We start from the raw sequence: 20871 nt of genomic DNA on the forward strand, positions 1-20871 counted from the left end.
AGAAAAAGATGGATGATGAAAATATACTGTGTTTGCAATATGACTTTTAAATGTCTATGCTTATAAGTCCTCAAACCTGAGGGATCTAAAGCCGTTATTACTTCTTTTCTTCCTACTGTAGTCCTCCTCATCATTGTCTTTCCCTCTATATTCCCTCATAATTATCTTGCCTCCAACACATGAGCTTTTCCCAGGACATTTAAGATCCAAACCATAAGAGCATAGTCTACCTATGAGAGTTAGTTACTAATTGAACACATTCATAATCAACTACAACATTAAGTTAGAATGCCAAAATACTTTTACCATAAACACTATGTGCATCATAATCTGTCATTCATGTATCTTTTTTCTTCTTGAAATATTCACTCTTAAGAAATAACTGCAACAATAGTTAATCATTTAATATATGTTTTACTATGTGTCATGTGCCTTTGTATACTAATTTATTTAATTATATTACTGACCTTTAATGGAATGTGGTATGATCCTTCACACCATCTTGATAGAAGAGAGAAGAAAACTGACTATTAAAGAAAATAACGAACTTATCTAACATCACTGATCTATTAAATGGAGAAGCTGCTTAAGCTCAGCTGACTCCAAAGCCTGAGATTTCTAGATGTTTGTTTTTATTATCTCTAGGGCAAGAGGAAGCAAGGAATACTTTTTGAAGCCAACAACCATGTAATGTTAGTCAGACTCAGAGTAGAGGGTGGATATCAGGCAAGCTATCAAGTCAAAGAGGCTATGATGATCTGAATCCAATTTGAAGGGATCCAAGAGGCTGAGCACAAGTCATTGACATAAAAGATAGATAAAATTCAGAGGGAGGCTCATACCATAAAATGGGAGGCAATCAGATTTCCTGTGAAGGAAAGATCCTTTCTGGACTCGTGTACCTGACCAGTGATCATCTTTCCCAGCTCTTATTCATGGATTCGCTCCCTCATCTCTGTCTCCTGGCCTGAAGCAGGTGCACTCTTGCCACTGCAGAACTGCATCATTTCATCAATTCCAGGGATCTCCAGGGAGATGCCCAACTGGCTCCAAGTATGTGATGTTTCTTCTTCCCGTGTACTCTCTCTTCAAGAAGCAAAGTTGGTATCTCAGAGTTTGAGTTAGTAACTATGAAGTTGTTCGTGAGTTAATAAAACCATAGCACTCAGGAAAATGGCACATATCTCAATACCTGTTGATTTTTATATATTTGTAAATTATATCCATGTATTATTACATCAATATATTAAATATATTGAAAACATGTGCAAACATTGGAAAATTTAAGTGGATGAACTAATGGTGTTTTTTTGCTACCAAATAATTAATTACCACTTGATATCTTTCCAAAACGTTTCCTTTGTGTGCTTCCATAATCATTGGCTTATGTCTCAATTGTATTACCATATTAATCAGCAATTACTTAGCTGTCTCCTCAGCTGGAAGGATAAAACATAAGAAATACTGTACACTTATCAGTTCACTGGTTTGACAAATATTTAATATGAACATAGAGGCTAAGGAAATACAAGTATCAAGATTCAGTCCTTGAATAAAATTTAAACTCAAGTGCTGGATTAATAGGGTATAGACAGGTAAACAGTTACAGGTTGGTACACACAGAAATCCATGAGTACTGTGGGGGTGCTTAGGAGGGCTACAGCCTTGCAAGAAAGCAGAACATCTGCAGAGAAGTTTGGAGAAGGCTAAGTATCGATCTAGAATAGCTCCTGCTGCATAGTACATCCTCAACAAAGGTATATGGTTATTAAAGGCTGATTTTTTGTTGGTTTTCAAGGACTGAGAAAAATCCTATTTATTGCCCACATTTTGAACCAGCTGAGAGACAAGCAAAGGAACGTGGCAATGGGGGGGTCTAATTATCATTTTTGTTACAAATAAAGCTGTCAGGAATATGTAGTAGGTATGCAACAACAATGGACTTCCTGAGGGTGTATTCTGGATGAGGATTCACCTACCTACCTTCCATGTAGCTCTGGATGATCACAGATCCCCATTGGCAAGGTGATCTTTTCAACTTTCAGTGTGAAGGATCGATGCATAAAATGCATTCTCTGCAGGCTGGAAGCCAGGTCTGTGATGGGAGGAGCTGCTCCACACAAGCCCACATTCCCACTCCAACCCACTGGCAGGAGGCATAGATCCACTTTCCCTGGAAGGAATTGAGTAAAGTCATGCAGAGATTCCAGGAATGTTGTACAGTAGAAGGAACATTCTCAGAAAAGGAGTGTTTTCTGTATATAAAGAAGCATTGTCACAAATTTTCAACACTAATATCTTTTTAAAGTCCATGGATACAGATCTTATTCCTCCAGATCCAGACTTCCAATGTTCTCTTTTTTTATTTTACCCCCTTTTCATTAAACTTGTTTTACACCATCTATTATTTTCCTACATCCATGGACTATCACTTGAAAATTCTTACTTGGTACTACTTGTAGGAACAAGTTCATTTATATTTTATATGGGCAGATCATCCCCTTTCACTGAATAATGATATATGAAATGCCAGATGAATGTAAAAGGTAATACATTGAGGCAAATATTAATTTTACCCAAAAGTAGGCATGGATATCTTTAAACAGCAATGTGTTTTACTCAATGTGGACTAGAAATAAAAATCAGACTAGAGTTACACTTCTCCGCAGGATTTCTTAATGATAAATGTCAGTTAAACAAACATATCAAATTTCAATAGGAAGTTATTTCCATCCAGAATTCTCTGCTAAATGAAACCAAATATTAATTGTTTTTACAGAAGACTAGATACATTTTCAACCATTACGAGTCCTGAACAGTCTGCTTCCTGAATACTCTTCCTGAATAGTTATTTGAGGGCATACTTCATCATAGCAAGGGAATAAATGCAAAATCATGAAAGTTTAGGAGACAGTTAGCTCCACTGGGGACAGCAGTGACTCCCAACCAAGACTGCATGTCTGAGAAGGCCCATCCACCCAGTCCGGACCAGACGAGGAGAGCTGTGAGCACACAGATGCTAGAAAAAAAGGAGATCTCCACACTGGAGATTGCCATGGAAAACTGAGCAGGAGCTGGAGGGCAAGAGAGAAAATGCAAGAAAGAAAGAGGAAGATAGATGATCAGAGAGGCAGAAGTTGGTCATTTCGGAAAGCCATGATCCAACCATGACAAAAACTGTGTAAATTAAAAATGAAGGCAAGTACATTTCGTGAAGAAAAATAGAATTGATTCTCAAATAGGAGATTTAATTAATATACTGAGGAGGCATAGTTAACATAATTTCTTCTTATAACATAGGGCAGGGCTGGGCATGGTAGTGCATGCCTGTAATCTCAGTACTCGGGAGGCTGAGGCAAGAGGATTGCCCTGAGTTTGAGGCCGGCCAGGGCTACATAGTGAGTTCAAATCCAGCCTGAACTGCATAGTGAGACTCTGTCTCAAAAACAAACCCAAAAACAAAAAATGAACCAAAAAATAAATAAATAAGCAAGCAAAGGACAGGGAGAGGAAAAGTATTCAGAAACTCCAACAACAAAAATTATATAGGAAAGGCATATGTCAACATAGAATAATTAAAATAATTGGAAGGATAGCTTAAAAAGTAGATCCCACCTAAACCTAGAGATATTGAGGGATGCAGGGATTTGCCTCTCAAAGGAAGCAGATCGTTATAAAAGTATGAGCACTGCTTGTTGTAGGGAACAGGGGAAGGGGATGTTACCAGAACCTCTGCAGTAAGTCCTGGTCTCCTGTGAGCCACAGCAGCACACAGCGAATTACAGGAAAGGTAGAAAAATAAGACTAAGAAGCTGAGCTTTGGGTCTGATCAGCGCTGCTCTGGGCAGCAAAGACAAAAGACCCCTAGCTTGCAGCAGTTTTTATTCAGTACATGGGGAAACAGATGTAACAAGTGAAATGCAGAGTTCAGTACTTTACATTGGGATGAACAAGGTGTAAAAAGACTGGGGGCAGTGGAAATCTAAGAACAATGAGGAACTGTGCAGATGAAGATTTGGTCCCTCTCTGGCGTCTCCCGCAGGTGTGGTCTTGTCCTGGAGCATTACAACATCTGGGGATCACTGAGGTCTCAGCTGTGACCAAAGGCCAAAATACAATTATGTCTGGAATGTCGTAGCTGGGCTGTAGGCAGGAGAACTAGGCCTACTCAATGATTTTTCCCTAGAATTATGTAGCATTGCTCCCGACAGCTTGTTATTCTTTTTTTTAATCAACCTATTCAAATCACAGGAGATGCCCCATCATTGCAAAGTGGAAAGTAGTGTGACCAGCTTTGATCATGTAAAATTCAGGAAACAAGAAGAAGATAGGAGACACAAGTGGCCGGCCCTGTAGGCACAGGTGGGAATGGAAAGGTTAGCAGTTATAATGTCTTCAGTCAGAGGACAGAAGGTAAGAGCCACTGTCTGAATTCCTGAAAAAGAAATGGATGCTGAGGTTGACTGGCATTGCAGAGGTGACCGTGGAAGGAGCTGAAAGGAGTGACAGTGCTCTCTACAAGGAGACGAAGCCTGCTGGGCGGTAACAAAGGCGAACTAAATTGATAAATATGTCTAAAATCATGACACCAAGATACAGCAATAAGAAGTCTTTTACAGGTTAGAAGTAAATATGCAAAGAAAGTTCTGAGGACAGTAGTGGCCTCAGCCAATGGGGGCAAGTGGGCAGAAGGAGGAGATAGTGAGGATTTTTGTTATAAACCCTTCTGATCGATTTTCTCCTCCACATGTGCAAGTCCTACTTTGATTGTGATTTTTAATGCATTCTCTGTGGTTCTGATATGCTCAAGCCACATTTTTATTCCCTGCCACAGATGAGAATCACTACCCAAGAAGTTTACAGTTCACAGAGGGTGACAGCTTCTCCCTGTGAATGGCTTCAAGTCATAAGTTTATGGAAATTCTAGATATTTATGACCCAGTTTAGTGATTACCAGTGGATAAGGCATGGTACTTTGAAATGTCCTTGGTATTTTATTTTCTCTTCTGAAATCTAAGTTTTCTTTTTCTTTTAGTGTTGCTTATACCTCTTTCTTCAGCATCCCAGTGATTTCTTTTTTATTACATGTGGGGCTTTTCTTCTGTCTTCCCTGACAACACTGAATCAGCTCCTTCTACTACTAAATATTGACTCCTAAACTCAAAATATTAGGACTCAAAATACTATGTGAAACAGAAAATGTATATATTTAGTAATCTAGTAAGTCTAGTTTTTTATTAATATGACAATTCTAAAGGGAATCTGAAGATGTCTTTGTTAAAATGTGTACACTTGGATGAACCCCATTTAAAAATAGGGACTCTGCCAGGAATGTAGCTCAGTGGCATTGTGCCTACCTCGCAAGTACAAGGTCCTAAGTTCAATCCCAAGTACCAAAAAAAAAAAAAAAAAATAGGGACTCTGGTGAGAATGATTTAAGTAATAACATTCTTAGGATTTTCAGTTATATGTATGGAGAATCATTTTGCTCATGTCTCATTTTCCTTAAGTCTATTTTGAGGAATTATAACTTTAATGAAGAGACAAATAATTGACATGATAGTTTTTGAATTTTTGAAGTTTATTATTACTTACAAAATAAACTATTTCACATTCAAATTGCCCTGAAAAATCATATTTTGTGACTGTTTACTGACCTCTTCTGGATAATTCCTGTAAGATCATCCATATCATATTTTATTTATTTATTTATTTACTAGGTTTCTATATTTACTAGGTTTGAACCCAGGTTCAAAGTCTCTCGAAGTTGCTGCATTAGATAGGGCTTGCTAGAGACACAGAATTATTAGACAATATATGTATGCTTAACCCGGGGATTTGTCAGAGGAGGAGCATTCACAGTGGCCGTCTGCACACTGGAGAGCTGCAGCATCCAGTAGCTGCTCAGCCCAAGAAGATGGAAGCTGCAGAACAAGAGGGTCCAAGGTGAAAGGGCTGGAAGCTCACTGGAGACTCACCAGTACAAGACTGGGTTAAAAGGCAAAGGAAACTGGAGACTGATGTTCAAAGGGGATGGCAAACACTGGTGTCTTCCAAAGCAGGCATGCTTCCTTCTCTTTTCCCTTTTTTCTGTCTGGGCTACCAGTCTCTTGGTTGATGCCACTTACAGTGGTCTTCTCTCAGTTTGCTGGCCTATATACAGGTTAGTTGCCTGTATCCAGAACTGTGCTTCACTAATCTGCTAAGCATCATTTAATCCATTCAAATTGATATATCATGATTAATAATCACAGCTACCAAATTCCCCAGGTTGGGCTGGAATTTGACATCCTCCTGCATCAGCCTCCGAGAAAGCTGGGATTACAGGCATGAACCACCATGCCAGCTGTTAGCTCTATTCTTTAAAGTCACTGTGCACTTTGGAGTTCATATTGTAAAAAGCACTGCTACAACTGGTGTAAATTTTCAGTTTTGTTTGCTGAGGGCTTACTGTACATACCACTGAGCAAGGCATTCATGTTCTGACAGAATAGGCGCACAAATGATGGCAATGTAATTGCAAAGAACTGTGGTTACATTTAAAAATATCTATAGAAAGCTGATTGTGACATGTGAGCAGGCCTTTAAAAGGGAAATAGTAGTTCACCAGCAGAAAGAGATGGGAAGTATCCTGGTCAGAGATAGACTCCAGTATCCAGCAGCAGTGTGACTTCTGTGGCACCTTCGGGAATCGAGATGAGAAAGGGCACCAGGGATGGGCAGGCCCAATCCTACAGGCATGTGTGCTGGATCAGGAGCTTGGCATTGTATCCTGAGACTCGTTGAAGGGCTTTGAACAGAAGAATGTTGTGACCAGAATCACTTGTTCCTGACATTTCTTTGACAGTCCCTGGGACCATAAGAAGGACCAAGGCCATCTCTGGAAGCAGAGGAATCCAGTACTCAGTTACAGTAATAGCACAGACAGCAAAGGTGAGTCACTGCAGCCAGGCACTGACAGTCAAGAGGGCAGGGAGAGAAGGAGATGAGGGCCAAGAATCCTCTAGACTTGGTGGCCTGCAGCCTGGCAAGTGAAAAAGATTCCCCAGTCTGTCTTCCTTGAACTTGTTGGGAATGGAGAAGGGGAGGAAAGACAGAAGAGCAGGTTTGGGGAGACCATAAGGTTTGTTTTGGAGGAAAGTCTGAGGTGGTTTGGGTAGATTGTGTCATAAGAACTCATAGCTACAATTAGCATACAGGTTGAGTATCCTTTTTCCAAAACAATTTGAACTAAAGTCCTTCAGATTTTAGAGATTTTTGGATTTCGGAATGTTTGCATGCACTTTACTGGTGAAGCATGCTGAATCTGATAATTCATTGCCCACAATCATTTTAGAGCATGTTAGATTTTGGATTAGGAACACTTCACTCTTACATAGTAATGATGGCTATCAGAATGGGACTACCACATGCAGTGGTTCAACATCGAGACTGTCTTCATTACTTTTTTATTGCTGACACCCAAAGTTAAAGTGGAGAAGGTTTATTTCAACCTATAGATGCAATCTAGAGGTTTCAATCTATAATCATCTTGCTCTTAAGCAGGGTGGCATGGAAGACAGGCCTTGCAGAGGAAAAACAGTTCATGGTACCCAGAAAGTAGCAAAGGCAACAAAGGATGACCACAGCTCTTTCTCTCCCTTTTATCTTATTCAGACTACCTGGGGTGGGGTAGCACTCACACCATTAATCCTAGTGCCCTGGAGCCTAGCACTGCCATGAATCAATCACATACTCCCTCTAGTTTCAGCTATGTTTGAAAAAGCCCCACCTAAGACTGGCATGAGGCTTTGCGGGGACATCTAGACACAAACCATAACTTTTTTCAACTTAACAGTTGTTCAATTTAGGGTGTTTCGACTTTGCCATAAAACAGAACTGCTTGGAATTTTGAATTTGAATCATTTCTCAAGCTCATTAAATGAAGTCCAGTCCTCTCTTGTGATGGTAGCAGGAGCAGTGGCCACAGTTCCCAGTCAGCCCCATGATTGTGAGTGGAAACTCCCAGCACTTTACAGGGCACTCTGAGATACGTGAGCATAGTTGGTAGGTTTGATGGATTAACTGCACTTTTGACCTATGATATTTTCATCTTACCATGGCTTACTGGAATGTAAGCAAAGGAAGAAGTGTATTCATCAACTTTATCTTGTCTGGTATGTTTCGCTAGTGAATTTATAACCAGTTATTCACAAAAACTATTTTAAACTTCTACTTTAAGTTTTAAGCTTTGGACCATCTCATCTACTACCTCACACTCTCCCTCCGCAGATGACTTTACCTCCAATTTCATGTCAAAAATAAAATATCTTAGTGTGAGACTGACCACAACACTACCAAAAATTCCTTGTTTTCACTAGTTTTGAATGTAATCTCCCCACCCCCAACCTCTTAAACTACATAGCCAGTGACAAAGACATCCCTGACCAGGCAGACGGAAGACTTGAAGGAGAGAGACCAGGAGCTGCTGACTATAGCATAGTGACCAAGAATGGAGGCTGTATTACTCATGTTCCCATCACTGGGACAAAATTCTCATACCTGCAATTACAAGGAAAAAAGGTTTACTTTAGCTCACAGTTTTGTTGGGCCTATGGTTAGCTAGCCCCAGGCCAGAAACAATACGGCAGAAGGGCATGGCAAAGGAAGCTGCTCGATCCAGCAATTGCAGAGAGGAAAAAGATAGAAGCCTGGTACAAGAACAAACTGTCCAGGTCACACACCCCCAGTGACCCACCTCCAACCAGGTCTTACCTCCTAACAGTGCATCCAACCATAAACTCATCACTGGATGAATCTACTGGTGATATAGTACCCACATGATCTAATCACCTTCCAAAATCTCCACCTCTGAACATGAGACTTTAGAGAACATTTTAGATCTAAACCATAACAGGGTTGGAATAAGAATGAAGATGAATCCTGTTGTGTACCCTAGAGGCATGGTGGCCATGCTTGAGAGACATTGGTGTTGAACATCCAGTTACCAAATGGACCTGTAAAATCAAGAGACTTTCAAGGTCACTTGATCTATGCCTTGCAGAAAGAGACTAAGAAGAGACGTGAGGTGAGGCCATGGAAGGGAGTTCTGTGGTCAAGGTCTCAGCACCAGGGAGTTGTGTCGGGAGCAATGCTACATAATTCTAGGGAAAAATCATTTGGTTAGCCTAGTTCTCCTGCCTACAGCCCAGCTATGGAATTCCGAGACATAATTCCATTTTGGCCTCCGGTCACAACTGAGACCTCAACGATCCGGTGATGCTGTCTGTGATTCTCCAGGACAAGAAACATCCTGGGACCTGAAACCATCCTGGGAGGAACGAACATCTACTCAGTTCCTCATTGCTCTTGGATTGTTACATCTTGTTTACGCGGATGTACTGAACTCTCTGCAAGTCATTTGTTAACATTTGTTTCTCCCGATGTACTGAGTACTGAATAAAAGGTGCAGTAAGCTGGGGACTTTCGTCTTTGCTGCCCAGAGCAGCACTGATGAGACTCAAAGCTCAGCTTCTTCTCAGTCTCATTTTTCTACCTTTCCTGTAATTCCCCGTGTGCTGCCATGGCTCGCGGGAGACTAGGACTTACTGCAGAGGTTCTGGTAACGTCCCCTTTCCCTGTTCCCTACAGAGTTGGACACAGACGGGAGAGAGAACATATTATCTATGTACACTTGAACACGTTGTTTTACACTTAGGTGAGTGTAAGACTAGGTTTCCTTTAAACTTTGAAATATTATGATTTTATTGGAAACATCAAATGTGTTTTAAGCTAGATCTACAGTACAAATTTGAAGATCTTACAAAAATTTCAAATAACAAAATCAAAGGCCTCTATAAAACATTTTGCAGTAGATGTTCATAGTATTTAATGAATCTATAAATGTGAGTAAAAATCTCCCATAAAAGTTGAGGAATATTTTTATAACGCAATCGCCAAAACATTGAAAAGTTCTTTGCTGGAAATTCAATTTACTGATTGATGAAAAGGTCCTTCAAGGTAACCTTTAAATGTGTGACGTTTCAATCAGAATATTGAGTTAGGAGCTTCACATTTTAACTTTCAGACACACTGTTAGAAAATTACATTTCATACCACTTTTCTCGAATACATTAGGTAGATAATTTGTTAAGAATTGATAGTTACGCTATAATTTTATGTCTGACTGAAGTACCTGGAAAAGAAATAGTAATGTGCAGAGAATTCATGAAATATTTTAGAGTTTCTTTTACATGGCTCTTCATTGAAGCTGAGTAGGCTTTTAGTTCAGGCCTGCAGCTGTTGCTGGAGCATTAGATTTCAAAAGAAGTCAGAGTACAAATAAACAAAAGGGAGAGAAACTGTCTCCTGAGAAGAAAAGAAAAGAAAAATTAAGCATGTGGATTATCATGCCATTGTGTCTTATATTCAATGTGTAGTGTTTAAACATAAATTTCAAATAATCATTTTAGTCAGTTTTAATTCATACTGAAAACTAGGCTACATAAAAATAATTCAAAATAAGACTAAGATTATTCAAAAATTTGATTTTACTACATTTTCTTTATACCTTAAAAACTGAGTACTTTAAAATAAAGGCAATTTAAGATCACATGATTACATTCATATAATTTGTTAAACATAAATATTAGTTTACCAGAAAAGAACCATCATAATTTCAACATGTAGAGTTTGTTTACCTTCTATTTATTATCATGATCATTCTCTGAGGTTTTTTCCTCAAATATTAAAGTTTTTCACTTAAAAAGAGCCTTAAAGAATGTGAATTTTTAGAGCAACATATAATAATTTGCAGTTTCTTTGGATGAGAATGGTATACATATAATACTAATAAAGATGTAAGTTCTAGATGTTTCATATTAATTCAATGTGATTGTTCATAAGATTTTATCAACATGAGATTCTACCAGGAACTAGTCTCACAAGTTTCTTACTATTCATTTAAGGTAAAGTTTGTTTTAAAAAGCTATTTTTAGAGAAGACAATCATGATTCAGAGTTTAAATATTGGAATGTGGGTTTTGAAAGAATGGCTGGGCTTTTTGTTTTGTTTTGGCCTGGTTTGGGCATACTGAGAGCCGCACACTGGAACTGGTTTCCTAACAATTTTAAGTGTGCTCTGAGCTGTTTATGTCATGGAGTAAAATTAGATATGTCTGTTGCTAATACAGCAATGAAACCTGAGAGCAAGCTAGACACATGGGCACCTTCTCTTCAGGCAGAGTTGGGCAGCTTAGATCCTTCATTCTCAACCCATAAGTAATGGGCAAGTTTGAAGCTTTCTGTCTGCAATAGAAATCAGCCAACTGTGGTTAATTCACCAGTGTGATTTTCAAAATTTCTAAGGTAAGCAATCAGTTTTAACTTAAATTTTATATAATTAAATATGTAACTCAAAACTCAAATAGTCATAAAGTTTCTTGATATTTTTCATCATAGGTGACATAATAGTTCCAGTTCATAAATTTAAAATTATGCTGAATAAATTATCTCAAAATAATTATATTTTAATCACAAAATCAGTTAGCTCCTCATTTCAGCTGTTTAAGTCATTCTGACTATTAATATGCTCTTTATTTTTAGCATGATCATGTATTTCTAACACTTAATTTTTTAGAATGTGGTGATAGCATTACAATATTATCAGGCCTTAAATTGTACACTGTAATCAAACCTAGACAAAGTATAATCTTTGATATCATCTTCTTCTATTTCTACTCTTAAACTTTTAGGATAGAATTATATTTGCCTTAGATTTTATTCATGGTTTTGTGAGAGACATTAAGAAATAGACTAATGTGAATGATAACAGACTAAAATGAATGAAAAAGTCAAGCAACTTATGCATTGGGAATAAGCAGAATAGCAATCTGATTCCCTTACTATTCTTGGACTAAAAGAACTTAAAGTACTAAAAAGTAAGACTGTTTCTTCCTAAAATCTGGGAAAAAATTAAGTGGCACCCAAAATCATATCAAAAAATAGGGTAAGAGTCTAGATGTGATAATGCTTTTTTGCTCTAGTAAAACTGCAGTTCCTTCTTTGTATTTCTAAAGTTAATATGTGCTAAGTGGAGAAAATCTTTTTAAAAAGGAAAAAAAATATAACAAAGGAAAATATAATTCAACTGGCTGAAAGACTCACCAACATGATGAAGTAACTGGCTGATGCACAATGAACTACAAAATGTATGACATTTGTTTCTTGCTTCTTTTCTCAGAAATATTTTTACTGCTAGGTACAGAGAGATACACTTAAAGAATTTCAAAAATAATGGCTCACATTGAGGTTACTTTCATAGGTTGTAGAATTTATTTGAGATTTTCTTTCAAAACCAAATAAATAGTATTTTAGTGTAGTTAGATAGGCAGTTCCAAAGACTAATTCCAAATGATGGTGGCTAAGCCTTCAGTTAAAGTATTGAAAATAAAATTGTTCCATATTGTCTTTTTTGGGGGGGAGTACCAGGGATCGAACTCGGATCCTTGTGCTGGCAAGGCAGGCAGCAGAACCACTGAGCTAAATCCCCGGCCCAGTTCCATATTGTCTTATAAAAATATACTTTCTAGTCATTAAAATAAATTGCTATTAAATGGAATATGAAAATTAGGGACTAATTGTAAATTATGAGTGGCACCCAGTTTGCTCAGTCTGTTTTTTAGAGACTGCAATTCTCCCTTCTCCTTACCCTTGTCCTTTGCTGGTCCCTTGCTGCTCTTAGCCACACTCACCATTTCTGTGACTTCCTACAGGGAAGGAACAGCCCCCTCAGAGCCCTGGGGATGGTTCTGCTTCTTTCTTGTTCCCTCAGGACCTACCTGGACCTCACCACATGTTTGTTTCTTTCTATCCTTGCTTCCTGGCCTCATCAGCATCTGTCTGCCTTTAGTCATCTACTACAGAGCCACATAGTTCTAGAATTTTCTGATGAATGTTGTAAAATTCACACCCTTCAGTATATTGACACTTATAGCTTTTATTTTCATTGTCTGATTTTCATTTATTCTGTAGAGAATTGTGTCGGAAAATTGGCACACGAGTATTTTGTAATTTGTGACTTTGCAAAGGCCTCCGGGCTTTTCTCAGAGTCCTTCAAAATGTCAGCATCTACTTCAGGATGCCTGGTGTGTAGCAGGTCACCCAGGAGATGCAAGGCTGGGGACTTAAGAGGGCTCATCTCCACTCAGAGCAGTAGGGAGCCTCGGCACATTTGCAGCAGAAGAGCTGTGCAGTCCTATTTATTCTTTAGATGATCACCCTGCCCACCATGGATTCGAGGCATTAGAAGAGAAAATGAAGCGACTTTTAAAACCTAGCTTCACCTTTGGCACTATTTTAACTTTGTTTTTTAAATACTCGGCCTTACTTGGGAAGCATCTCAGAAATTTTTAGTATAAAAGAGGCAGAGATAAAAAGTTGAGGCAGTGAAATCTGACTACCATGTTTCAGCAATATGATCTTGTATGGAATACTTAATTTCCATATGCCTCAGTTTTCCCATTTGTAAAGTAGGGAGGGAGTTAAATCTATATAAGGCCCTTTTAAAAGTTTCTGGCTCCCTGTATATACTCGCTTCCATCATCATCATCATCCTCATCAATAACAAGAAGACACATAACTCCTTATCCTGACTCTCACCATTAGGGAAGTCAGGGCAGAGTCTCAGGAGGAAGGCTGTGAGTGGGCAGGACCTCTGGCCTGCATTCCAGGTCCCCTACGAAAGCGCTGTGAATGTCCCTATACAGGCAGGAGACTTAGGCTGAGGGCATTTCTGCTACAGCAGAGAAAGTCCCTGACGCAGGGATGGCCACAGAGGAGAGGCTGTGCATGCCAGGATGCAGATAGAAACCCCCAACCTGCTCAGCTGCTGACTGAGCACCTCTAAAGGTGGGGTTTGGGAAGGAAAGAACATCAGTGACTGTTTAGATTTCCCATGAACATTTTCCTTTCATTAAACTTTTAGATCTTAATGAAAACTGTATATAAAATATTCTAAAATGTTAATCTTGGTGAAACATGGAATTATGCTGTCCCTCTATGGGATGCCTTTGAAAATGTGTAATCTTGGCACCATTTGGAAGTCACTTTAAATCAGCCCCTTCTCATTTCAAAGAAAAAGGAATGATACAGTTAGAAGTGAATTTTGGCCCTAAAGCCCTCTGAAACTTTTTTTCCCCTGAGACTTTTTAAATGAACTGTCAGAAAATTGCATATACACATATGATAAGAACCTCAATTATGTTTACCTCAAGAATTTCTTTTGGCTTTAAATCTTTCGTTTAAAGTCTTGCGACTATAAAGAAGCTCATCTTAGTTGATAAATTCTAATAATTTTCTTTTCTTAGATTTTGCCCTTAATTTTTTGTGGCTATCTTTCAGAGTTATAATTAGTTAACTGCTATTTCGTAGGAAATAGGCAAATTGAGGGGTTTTCTTGGAGGGTGGTTTATGGTTGATTTTTTTCCTAGAAGTTTTAGCTTCATCTAAAAATCCAAAGAGGGAAGGGGACCAAGCGATGGAGGGGGGATGGAGGGAGAAGGGGACTGAAAGAGGAATTAAGATGGGCTATGTACATGCACCAACTCCCCCAGCATTAATGTAATCGTCATATACTTCAAACATACACTAATAAAAACAAAAATTTTTTAAAAATTGATGAAATAGATGACAGTTTATTCTCTGTTTGGTTAAACACAGCTTTCAAAGGTGATTTTAATTTACGATGATTCTAAACTCTGTCTTCCTCTGTAAACTACGTCAGACTTAAAGACCATGTTTGTAAAACACAGTTTGGAAAAATGGCGCTGCGATATATGCTGGTCCCCCTCACAGGGCTGGCACGGCAGCTGCTCCCAACTGCCCAGTACCTTCCCACTTCTGGGCGTCAGCCATGACTGTGCTTCATCCCCTGTCCTGCTTCAGCCTGCTGTGCTCTGCCAGACACTCTTCAGGCCATCTCCTTACTAAGTCAACTCAGTAAGGGTCCTCATTGGGGTTCTGCTTCCAGGTACCTGACTCTAGGTAAAGTTCACAGTGTCTTAATGAGAAATCCATCAAGGTACCTGATCAGTTTTTTTAAATCCAGTTTCCCAGCAGCAGTTGCATAGACAGGTTCTCCACGAAAAAGGCTGTGAGCTGGGGATTTGCACGGAGACTTGTACTGGACCGCACCTTCCATAAAAACTTCCGCGGGCAAGCAGAGGCAGCTGAAATAGGAGATGTTGCAGAGAAGCTTAGCCTCCACAGAGCTGAGGCGGCCCCTCAGAGCAGCCCCCGAATTCCACGGTGGGCTGAACTTTTGCGCCATGCACTTGTCAGACATCCAATGGATGTGGCCCTGGGTGGCCAGCTCAGTGCTGTCCAAAGTCATTCGTGCCATTAACGGTCACTCCTGGCAACGGAGGAGTGAGTGTCTTGATGCTGTTGGAGTGTACCCTTCACAACACTCACATTCTCTTCCCAGCTTGAGCCCAGGTCCTCCTGTGCTCTGGCCACCCTCTCTTCCTGAGATGACTATGGAGGGCGTTGAGGGCATGAACTACAGCCTTGTTTATACAGTCGGTCTCTGGTCTATGACTGTTTTTGATTATTTCAAGCCCCTTCTACAACAGAAGCTCTGGAGGGCTTAAGGATACAAAAGTAAATACAAAGATCTTCTCTTTGTATCCTACAAGCCTCTTCTGCAGGCTTGTTGTTTTCCTCCTTCCAAGTTCTCCCCTTCTAGGCCCTGATGAACCAGACAAGTCATTCACCACCATCCCTGATGAACAGATATGGTGACTGTTTAAATTCTTAAAATGTATTACAATACAAAGTGTCTTTATACACTGTCATTAATCCCCTAAAAACATTCCCCTTCGATTCAAACACACTTATTTAATCATTCTTGGAATGAGTTCTTCACTGCTTTTATTATGATAATATACATTTGACACTGGAAAATAAGGTTATGATATTTACTGTTTCCAATTTACTTGAGTATAGAAGCCTTTTTTGGTTGCAGCTTTTAAATCTGTTGTGGAATCCTTAAAATCTGTTGTGGAATCCTTACAAAGAAAATATCTTTTACTGTAATAAGATTTTTTAAAACATTCACCACATTTTTCTGTCCCCCTGTACTCTAAGCTCAGCTGCTTTCTGCTCCCCCAGGAAGTGGATCAGCCTGTGAACCCCCTGCAGCTTTGTTCTTGGGAGGAGGTTTCCTTTCAGGGTAGTCTTTCAGGGCCACCCAAGTTGCAGCTTTAGGGAAGCAACAGGTGCTTTGTGACTTGCACCAACCCATCAAGCTCACTTACCCTTAAATCCAATGTGGCCCTTTCCCCCAAAGGCTGACCATAGACATACCCTTGGATGGTCGGTAAGTGGTTTGACTGGGAAAAAGGCTGATGTGCTTAGTGGTGAGTGACATGGACTCAGCTCTCTGCACATGCAGCCTCTGGTTCCTCTGCCTGCTCCGGCCCTGGTCTATCTCTTGTAGTTCACAGTCAGTTGCTGCTGGGCTCCCTAACCCTAAGCCCTGGCAGGTCTCATAGAGTCCACAGGGAATCCTGATCATGTCCCATGGGTAGATTCCGTATCTCTATCAAAGTCCACTCACACTTAGGGCAATGTTTTCCCAGTGGCACTCAGTTCTCTGCTGCAGATGCCATGTTCTAAAACTCTAGATGTCTATGTTGTGATTCTCTGCTGAAACTTGCCATAAATAACCCCATGGCATCCTTGACCATTGCATAATGGTGCTAGGATATGTGTGTGTGTGTGTGTGTGTGTGTGTGTGTGTGTGTGTGTAACCTAAGCGCTGGGGAGCCTGCACTGCAGCCTGCACCTGCTGCAGAGTGCTGTTGGGCCCCACTCAAAGCTGTCAGCCCTCTTGTTGTTCTGTAACAGTGGAATGGCTACCACCAGGATTTGAATAGTGTTAAGTGGCATTATTTTCCTTGATAGCGGTAATGAGTACAAGGTACACAACTTATTTACTCTGCAGGGCTTCTTTGTGCATGCCCTGAAACAATGGACCACCCTCAAAACTTCACTAACTTGGCAAGCCCCAGAATTTTCTCTGTCGTGTTGTGAATATATGTTTTACATATTTTACCTCCAACCTATGTGTCACATTCACTCCTGTGATACAGGAATATGACATCATAAATCTAGCAATGAAACGTATTCCAAGAATGTCCAAGACAGCCCAAATCCCTTCTAAGTATGTGAAAACAGAAGGCAAGAAATTTAAACATAACCAGGGAATGAGAAAATACAGCAATCTAGCCCATATGGGCATGAACTACTTCTTGTCCTCATTTGTGAGGTAAATGAGGAAAAAAAGCGTTTTCCAGTTCAGGGGCTTTGCACCTGCACTTGGGGCCACATTAATCTGCACAGGCAAGAGTGACCTGTCTAGCACCATGGCTATGAGGACCACCCAACTGGGTTGAGTTCAAGGCAGGCCACCATCATCCTCTAGAATAGATGTGGCTTTCCTAGAGCCCTGAGTGAATTGAAACATGGTGGGAACACTGACCTCATGGGCTATAAGATGGGCATTGCTCTCTGCCATACTTCCTGGAACACCGAGGGGATGACCAGTAGTTTCAGAGCTTTTCTCTTGGTTGTCCCAACTGCTATGGCACTTACCTTACATGAACTCCCCATCTGGGGCTCTTCCAACCTCTGAATATATCCATTCTGATTATGGATTTGTGGATCAGGAACACAACTGCTGACTATGTACATTCCAGTGATGCAGTTGTTCATCAGGGAAATGACCATTTGGTAGTGCCATGGATGCACTACGAGCCAAGCTGGGACCAAGACTTCATTTACCACCTGGTCCCTGTTTGTCCTCATTCTAACAACGATTTCAGGATACTTTGGGACCCTAGTATTAAAAGTCAGTCAGGACTTTAAGTCTAGCCCTCAAAATCTTGAGTATTACCTTTTCTGCATTATGCTATAACCCACTTACATAGTCTTTGGCTTCTTTGGGAAGGGCCAGGGAATGTGGCAGTCATTGGTATATTGACTCTGGTGTTGCAATGTACTATCTTCTGGAAACACAGCTTCTCATCTGTAAAGAGTCACCAGGTCTAAAAACTAGCCTAATCTGGAAATCAAGCAGAGGTGTAATAATTCTGTTTTATGAGAATATTAGCCATTAGCTTGCTAATCCTGCTTACTTATTTATTTTGATTGCATAGATTAAATCACTCCCTTGTTGGCTGCCCACCCATCTTTTTCCTCTTTGAGTATTGGTCTGGCAGTTACGGTAAGCTATTGCACTCTGCAAGCCTTCAACAGGTGACCTAGTCTTGTATTCGTGTCGGCTCCCAAGATCCTTGCTTACCATGGTATTAAATCTTTAATCATTGGAAAATGTCCCTATATCAACAAATGCTCCTGTATCCACCTTTGCATTCTGTCCTGCTCAGTCCACTCAGGATATAGCTGCATTCATACAGCAGCAACCCTGGCTGACAGATCCTGGACAGGTGATTCTCATCCTCCGAGATTAGCACCACTACTTTCTTATCTAGCTCAGCACTTCTCTACCTGGGTCATGATTTGTCCTTCCTTATGGGTTAAGTGGCCAAGAGGGGAGATGGTAAGCATTTTGTCACGTCTTCCTCAAGTGGGAGGATGCAGATGGCACAGTGGTCATGTCCGCTCTGGGGAATCAGACATGTCCAACTTCATGGCTGCTTTGTCCCAGATGTTACCTCCCAAGCCTCAAGATCCCTCTCCTACCCTGTCAGGGCCCTGACCCCATCTTTGCTGTCACTTCCCTGCTCTCAAGAGGGACAAGTCCAGATGCTCCACTTGCTCTGACCTCCATTTTCAGGAAGTGCTGATCTCTACCTGTGCCTCCAGAGAGGCCTTATGACCTTCACCATTTGTCTTCCATCCTCTCAGCTTTCCACCAACTTTCTCCAGTGCATGGATGGAGTTCTGCAAAGGTATCAATTCCAATGTCTTCATAATGAATACTTCATTGAAACCTGTAACCCTTACCCATTGTACCCTCTAGTAAATTTCCCCCACTGGTGTCTCTTCCCAGTTCACCAACGGTGACATCTTCAGCAATGATTCATGTCATAGGCTGTCCGTACTTCACCTACTGCCTGAATTAAGGCCCTCATTAACAGTGACTGATAGATGGCCCAGATTCAAGATACTACTTTATATTCACATTCTTGACTACTGCTGGCCACCAATCATGCTGTAGCAGTTCCCCTGTGAAACAGAGGACCTACATTTGATGTGGGAAGTTTATTGAGAGATGCTTTTAGAAAGAGCAACTATAAGGGAGTGGGAGAAGCCAAGTTGGACAGAAAAAGAAGTTGAACTGTGAAGCAGGGACATAGAAGCCCTCAGTCAATACTCTGGAACTGGCTGCAGTGCTCTCTGGGGCTAGCCTGCCCTCCAGAGACAACCTGAACTAAGGAAAGCCCAGGCTCCTTTACCTAGCATTGGCCCATGTGCAGGTATTCAGGGAGTTCACCTTAAGTGAATCAGATTTATTCAGCCCCACTGACCAAAAGGTGGTCTGGCTGGGGACTTAGGTGTGTGCTGTGAGCAGGAAAGTCCTGGCCTGTGTTTGCAGTGAATCCATGCAGCTCATGATGAAAGGGAAGATGAGCTGGAAGGGGCAAACCTGGGTGACACATGCAGCACCTGCTACAGCAGTTGTTTCGTGGGTTTTTGTTCTGATGACTATGATCTTTCCCTGAAAATTGTGGTAAATAATTTTCTTTCCTTATTTTATCTCTTACGTATAACTAAAGTATAACCCCTTAAGGACAACATTTAAAAAGTAGTATTTACCAACAATTTCCTTGTTCCATCTTATCAACAAGTGCTAGACTCTGAGATTGGCAGAACAGGGAAAAATCTTGCTTTTATGGAGGTAGACAAATTACAAACACACACACACACACACACACACACATACACACCCGGAAATAAAATTTGCATTAAGATTAATTTGCTTGATTTCAGAAGTAGAGAAGCAGGTTATAGCTACCAGCAGAACTGAGCATCCCCAAACCCTGCCTCCCAGTCCAGCCCTGCACAGATTATCTTAAATGGTGGTTACACTAAAAAGATCATAACAAAGGACAACCAAATAATTGTCTCTTTACTCCTAATATAACAAATTAGAAGCCATTATTATTTTGGTTATTACTTTGATTAAATCATATTCTCCTAATAAACTATTGGAAGAGAATAAAAATATAACTTTTAGTGTATCAGGAGGAACTGACAGTGAAAGGAATTTTTATATAATTATTCTATTTTAAATATTTTAGTATGAGTATACACAGAAAATACATATACACATAAATCATTTATATAATATGTTTAAAAATTGATATTTGGGTATCTTTTCCTTGGATTGACATAATCATTGTACATAGTTATGGAGTTTAGTGTGATATTTCAGGAAAGGTATACATTGTGTTATGATCAAATGAGAGTAATTAGTATATCCATTTTATCATTTATCATTTCTTTGTATTGATAACACCCAAAATGCTTCCTTCCAGCTATTTGAAACATGCAGTTCATCATTGTTAACTATGTTCACCCTGAGATAGAACACAGATTATATTTCTCTCATCTAACCATGACATTGTACCTGCTGATGAATCTCTCCTCATCCCCACTCCTACTCTTCCCAGCCTGCAATAACCACCATTCTACTCTAAATTTCCTTGAGATCAACTCTATTATATCCACCTATGAGTGGAATCGTGTCCTATTTGTTTTTCTGTGCCTGGATTCTTTCACTTAACATAATGATCTCCAGTTCCAGTTATGTTGCTGCAAATAACAGGTTGTCATTTTTTTGACTTATGAGTGTTCTATTTTGTGT

The 20871-nt window shown here is 40.1% G+C and overlaps 1 protein-coding gene across 3 annotated transcripts in view; it reads left to right on the plus strand.

Annotated features, from left to right (window-relative positions):
* Sgcg (sarcoglycan gamma) overlaps positions 1-20871 on the plus strand; it is a 151124-nt gene that overhangs the window by 15411 nt on the left and 114842 nt on the right. The window contains exon 1 of one of the 3 annotated variants that reach the window (XM_087199418.1): positions 11193-11345. The exons of the other annotated variants lie outside the window; for them this stretch is intronic. The gene's annotated coding sequence lies outside the window, so the exon portion shown is untranslated. Of the gene's footprint in view, positions 1-11192; positions 11346-20871 lie in introns of those variants that run through there. 3 annotated transcript variants of the gene reach the window in all.

This window comes from Heterocephalus glaber, unplaced genomic scaffold, assembly GCF_053883595.1.
Source record: "Heterocephalus glaber isolate CG9 unplaced genomic scaffold, H.glaber_assembly_v1.0 deba00001719, whole genome shotgun sequence".
Lineage (NCBI taxonomy): Eukaryota > Metazoa > Chordata > Mammalia > Rodentia > Bathyergidae > Heterocephalus > Heterocephalus glaber.